We start from the raw sequence: 6,656 nt of genomic DNA on the forward strand, positions 1-6,656 counted from the left end.
TCCTTTGTAGTCCACTCCCCGAATATAGGCGCACGTAGGATGCGGTTACGATGGAAGACAATCTCTATTCTTAATCTTCCTTAGTAATATCCCTTATGTGTAGATATGACGATGGTCTTAGCAATGACTACTAGGTATAATTGCACTAATCAATGTATGCTTTGACTTATAATTAAGAATGACTTAGGAATTATTCCTCTAATATTCTACCTGACCATGCTAATGCTATAGAAAGCAGTACTCTGAGTGATTTATCATTATCATTGATCAATACTTATCATATATATATCTTATCCTATGACTTACCCCTGTTATGAGTAGAACATTGGTGATGGTTTACTTCTCCATCAATAGTATAAGTTATCAATACAAGTCCATGCTAGACCTTCCATGTGGTAAAAATATAAATAACGATACCTAGAATACTCCTGGGTGAAGATCTACAATGGTATATTATCTGTGCGCTTGCAGAACCCCTTCATATATATATATATTCTTCCTAGTCACATGATATAATAAAGAACTACTTAGTATCATTCAAGAAGTAATACTAGGTAAAACTAACAAGCATCTCTAGCACCATCATTAGGGATGACAACCTAACACAAGTAATGCTAAGAGATGTAGGCATATAATAGGTGGCTACTTAAGACAAGTGACAAGTTAATAAATACCAATAAGCATTTCTGGCGCTGTTGCCGGGGAAGGTAGCTAGGCAAAGGAAGTATTGATAAACTTATACTTATTTATGTGATCGAGATAACCATTGACCTCTGCTCAAACAGGCTTACCCCTATGTTGTCTACTTGTGTATCTTATGCAGGGTAATGTATGACTAGTTTTGACCTTCCGACAAACTACGTTGATGATCCAAAAGCATTACTTAAGAGAACTAAGGCTAAACTCAAGAAAGTTTTAGCTTTAGGGTCGAAAGACAACCAGATAAGGCGAAGCTTAACACCTGAATTTGAAGCCATGGCTGATAAGACTCTCCGCGAATTCTCTGCTCCAACTATGACCAACATCTGTAATGGACCGACAACCAATGTCGGAGACAATAGATTCGAGATCAAGCCAGCTCTCATCAACATGGTGCAAGCAAGCCAGTTTTGTGGAAAGGCGCATGAAGATGCGAGTGCACATCTCCAACACTTCCTAGAGATCTATAACACTTTTACCATCAAAGGAGTGACCAGAGACATCATATTACTTCACCTTTTCCCATTCTCACTCTTGGGGAAGGTGAAGCAATGGTTCTACACCAACAAAGATAGAAGTACTACATGGGATAACTGCTCCACTACCTTCCTAGCCAAGTTCTTTCACATAAGCAAGACCATTGCTTTGCGTGGGAGAATTTCAAGCTTTCAGCAGCAACATGATGAATCTGTCCTTGAGGCATAGGAACGCTTCTAAGATTAGATATCAGAATGTCCTTATCATGGGATGGAGAATTGGCTACTTATGTAGACTTTCTACCATGGGTTGACTAACAGTACCCATGAGACTATGGATGCTGCTGCTGGAGGTGCATTTCTATCACTCACACTCTCAGCTGTAACAACTCTTATGGAGAAGATGGCCTCCAACCAAGGCTAGAATGAGAACGTGTTTAGACCCGCAAGGGAGGCGAAGGTATGCATCAACTCAAGGTGGTATACATGTTGTCTGCCAAGATGGACCTGCTGATGAAGAAGCTCGAAGACTGAGCTAATGAGAAGCAAGAAGTCATGCACATTCATGATTCCCGCATGACGTGTGAAGAGTGTGGAAACACTGGGCATTTAGGGAACAACTGTCCTAAAACCCATGAGGATGTGAACTTCATCAACAACAACTACTTTCGTCCTCAACAAAATCAAGGATGGAATCAGCAACAAAGACCAAACTACCAAGGTAACCCTCAAGGCAATAATTTCAATCAACCACCCTTGAGAGAATTGATTTTTAGCCAAGCTAAAATTATGGAGAACTTATCTAGAAAACTAGCTTCCAATGATAAAATATTAGAAAATATAAATAATAGAATGGATAGTTTTTCCTCTACCATTAAAAACCAAGATAGCTTCAATAAAATGATAGAATCACAAATAGCTCAGCTGGCTGTTGTTGTTCCTCCGACCGACAAAGGTAAGATTATGGGGCAACCGGAAAATCTAGAAACTATAAATCTTGTTGATATTCACAATGTAGCTTACTACTACATAGAGCCATCGACGGGAAGGTGGATAGATTATACCTTGCCTAATAAGAAGAGCAATCTAGAGAGACATGTCATCCCCATCGCCATTAGACCTCACATTTTTTAGGAAGTTGTATGTGACTTCGAAGCAAGTGTCAATATCATGACTAAGGTAATCTATGATAAAATTAATGGAGATACTTTGTTGTACACAAATATGCGTTTGCAGCTTACAGATCAGTTACTCTGCTACCCCAAAGAAGTTATTGAAGATGCCATTGTTCGAGTGGGACAATCATATGTTCCCACAGACTTTGTGGTTTTAGAAATAGGTGGAGATGTAAGGGCACCCATTATCTTGGGCCGACCTTTCCTAAGCACCTGTTGATGGTAGTTAACAACCATTATAATCCATCAATAAAACATGTATAAGGGCACAATTGTGATCACCAACAAAGGTCTAGGGGTTTAAACTAACAAATTTCATGAGTTTTGGTGAATCTATATTTTCTACAGGGTTTATCTAGAAAACTATCAAGGCGGAGCTACATGTCAGAATTAATCGTGCTTATCTGCCGTGAAAGGGGCACCAGAAGGTTCTAGAGGACACCACACCAAAGCAGGAGCCAAGGGGCTACTAGGTGGGCCCCCCTAGGGCCACTTGTCAGCCTTCTCCTCATTATGTCGATTCTCTATGCCTCCTAGGTTGCATCTAAGTTATTCTTTAAGTCGGTTTGATCCAAGGGCTCATGATGGACGCTTTGGCCTATATAAACAACTCTGTACCCCCCTCCCTCAGCAGATCCCTAAAACCCTAATTCATATCTTCAGGAATAGAGCCAGCAATCAAAAGAAGATTAGTCTTCCATAGGATCTAGTCTTATAAATAGAATAGTGAGATAGAGAGTGAGGGAAGAGTTTGGAGGAGGTGCTGTCCTATCAGTGCTCACTCTACGGCTTGTACCTTGGCGGATCCAAGTTCTACTTGAGCTTGCCTTCAAGATCTCTCTGGTAATTAACTTCTAATTTAAGTAAGCATTGTGTTTATATTGCTCATCAGGTTCACAACTCTTTGAGTGTTTTAATCTATAGGACGCTCCAGGTTAAAGCATTAATTGTAGGTGTAAGTGTGGTGCTTAGATCAGCTTACTTGTGGATGTACCCTACATTTCGGATCAGTGGTAGCTTGCAAGGGTGACTCTTATAGCCTCATTGAATCCTCTATAGTCCACCTCCTGTTTGTAGGCCTAGCTGGATTTAGTTACTATAGGAAACATGCTCTGCTTGTGCTTTCCTTAGTAATATCCCAGTTGAACAATAGAAGACATAGCTTACCCAAGTCAGACTAGAGAACCTTAGTTATCCTCTCTACACTCCTATTTATGCTAACCTTGTTGCTACCCCTAGTTAAGGTAGACCATAGTTAGTCTCATACATTTCCCTATGGATACGATACTTGGAATACCTCCGGGTAAAACTACAGCGGTATCCGTGTGCTTGCGGATTTGTCTGCATGCGTTAAAATATACCAACAAGCTTTCTAGCGCCGTTGTCAGAGAAACGGTTGCTGAATTAACTACAAGCCTAGCTTAACCTTTTATCTTTTATTCTTTCTTTTGTTTTACTTTTTTATTTAGCATGGATTCCACTCCTATCTATCAATATGCTAAACCTACAAGCGAAAGCCTAAAACCACCAGAATCTTCAGAGCTTATCATAACACCTGGTTATGAGCTGTGCCTGAGTTTAATAAAATTAATTCAGGATCAATCCTTCTTGAGAGAAGGCAACAAAAATCCATACTCACACCTATGAGAGTTTGAACGGATTTGTGAATGCTTGCGTATCGCTGGCATGTCTGAGAAGACCTTAAGATGGAAGTTATTCCCATTATCTTTGATGGGAAGAGCTAAATAATGGTACAGTCTAACCGTAGGAAGTATGCAAGGAGATTGGGAAACATTATGCTCTAAATTTTGTTTATGTTGCTTTCCCATCTCTAAGGTAGTCAGCCTTCGAAAAGAGGTTCTAAATTTTAGAAAACTAAAAGAAGAATCTCTTGGTACATCGTGGGATCGTTTTAATGAACTAATCATCACTGGCTTAGACCTTGCCATTCAAGACCCTGTACTTCTTCAACATTTTTACATGTGTCTTAGCAAGGATTCCAGGGAATTCCTTAATGCAGCCTCTAGATGTGCTTTTCTTCATTTGTCTACTAGTGAAGCAAGGGCTATGCTTGATAGAATTAGTGGAAAGACTCCCTGCACTAGCATTCATTATGAACTCCTTAAAGAAGAGAAGGAATCCTCTTTGAAACAAGAAGAGGAAGTTTTGATAGCCAAATCACATCCACTCCGATCTCAAGATTTACCTATCAATCCTGAACCACCAATACCCAAAATCCCCCAAAAGAAGAAGGAATTCCACCTTTGGAAATCCCTGTTGAGATTAAGGATGACCTCTTTGGTGCTGATTATGGGAGAGCATTAGATTCTCATAAGAGACCTTCAAGCGAATATAATTCAAATCCTCGCAAGAAGGGATCTCTTAGAAAGCGTCCTTATTCCCATGTGGGACATTGGGAAGAATTCAAGGATGACATGTCTAGTGATGCCATAGAAGGAGAGCCAAGCCATTTAGAAGCCAATCCTATCTTCTCCCCTTCTATACCCACATTAGATGTCTTATTTGAACCCATCTCTCAACCCATCCTTGACCCCAATGATCCCTCTTATGCTCTTTCTCCTAAGTCTCATGATGACCCTAGAAATCCATTAAGACAACCGAAGAATAGGAATCATGAAGACCATAAGGATGACCAAGAAGAGCAACGACAATGGCTGGAATGTATTAAGAATTGGCTGCAATGTATTAAGAATTCATATGCCATTGCTAAAGAATAGATGGACAAGGATGAAGCCTTATGGGTAGAATCCAAACTTGGCCTATATTCAAATAGTGAGCTTGAATCAATATCTTTAATAAACATGACTCATCCAAGTTTGGTGGAAGCCTTAGATGAGATCACCCCGAGAGTCTCCAATCCAAGGAAAATATTGCACATTCATGAAGAAACATTCTTGGAGCTTGAAAAGGAAGATGACATTGATGAGCATGAGAGTTATTTCATGAACACCTCATCAAATCCATGCTCACATGAGAAATCTCCTGAATCAATTGGTCTCTCTAACATTGCCACATACAAGATCTTCAACCCCCTCATACTCCCTATTCATAAAATTATTGAAAGGGTGGTTGTAGATGCATATGTTTATCATAAATATTGTAAATCTTGTTGGAATGAATCTTGAGATTGGTACATAAAGGTTGGTGGTGGAGGGGAAACCACTTCACCAACTTGAGTGCAATTAGAAGGTTTTCCAAGGATGAGCTTTTGTCCTAAAGCAAGCACTTTCAGGAGATAATATGAGTTTTCACCTTCTGCTGTGATACCCTTGTGAAATAAGCATAGAAACATAGTTGTGAAAATATTCATTCGGGCATTTTTGTCACTAACCATTTCAGGTTTGAAGCAAAAAGAATGAACGATGGCGACTCAAGGTATGTCCAACTAATCATCATGCAACATTGAATCACATCCATCCAAACTTGACTTTGCCTTGCAAAATTCAAGCCTAGGGGATGGGCTTCTCTAAAAAATCTTATGCCATGTTGCTAATTTATCTTGGTTGTCTCTACCTTTAAATCATGCTCAATAACAATCATGCTTTTTCATCTCCAATTGAATAAATCTCTATAATGCTTTCATGCTACCGTTGTTTACTATAGTATGCTTAAGGTTTGGAGTATGTTCATACACCTTTTAAATTAGACATGATGTCTAGTTTGATTCTTGAACCAAAAGGTGTGCTAATTTTACTTCCAAAGGCTTTTAAATTAAGCGAGGGCTTAGGTTAAAATGCCTTCCTAAATCAAATTAGACATGGTGTCTAGGTTGATTTTTGAGCCAAAAGTATGCTTTAGTAGATACTGGTTATTTTGTTAGACTAACCCCTATAGGAAACTCTCAAATCAATTGGGGTAAGCCATGAGATGAATTCAAATCAGAGACGAAGCAAGGCACATGATGAACTCCAATAACGTTGCGCAAAGAAGACAACTCATTCATGGTCATTTGTTTTGTCTTTAGCTACAAGTTACCTTTGCCTTGAGCCATGCCTATACAAAACATGATAAACAAAAACTATGCTAAAATAATTCTAACACCATCTTTTCATTAGCATAGAGGGAAATTACAAAATCCTAGACAAACAACCCGTGTTTCAAAAATGTATATTCGTTTGGGTATGTGTTGTCCACTAATCCATTGTAGGCATAAACCAATGAGTGAGGAAAAAAATCTAACAAGGTGTTAAAAAAATCGAAGAGCAGAAAGATGGCATGACAAAAGGATGAGAAAGAAAGGGTGCAATCTAGGAGACAATAAGCTCATGAACAGCTCAAGATCAAG

At 39.1% G+C, this 6,656-nt stretch overlaps 1 non-coding gene across 1 annotated transcript; it reads right to left on the minus strand.

Annotated features, from left to right (window-relative positions):
• Nucleotides 1-1,341: 1,341 nt before the first annotated feature.
• Nucleotides 1,342-1,448, minus strand: LOC136547703 (small nucleolar RNA R71). The gene has a single exon (XR_010781666.1). It is a non-coding gene; the product is annotated as a small nucleolar RNA R71 (small nucleolar RNA).
• Nucleotides 1,449-6,656: the final 5,208 nt, after the last annotated feature.

This window comes from Miscanthus floridulus, chromosome 3, assembly GCF_019320115.1.
Source record: "Miscanthus floridulus cultivar M001 chromosome 3, ASM1932011v1, whole genome shotgun sequence".
Classification (NCBI taxonomy): Eukaryota; Viridiplantae; Streptophyta; class Magnoliopsida; order Poales; family Poaceae; genus Miscanthus; species Miscanthus floridulus.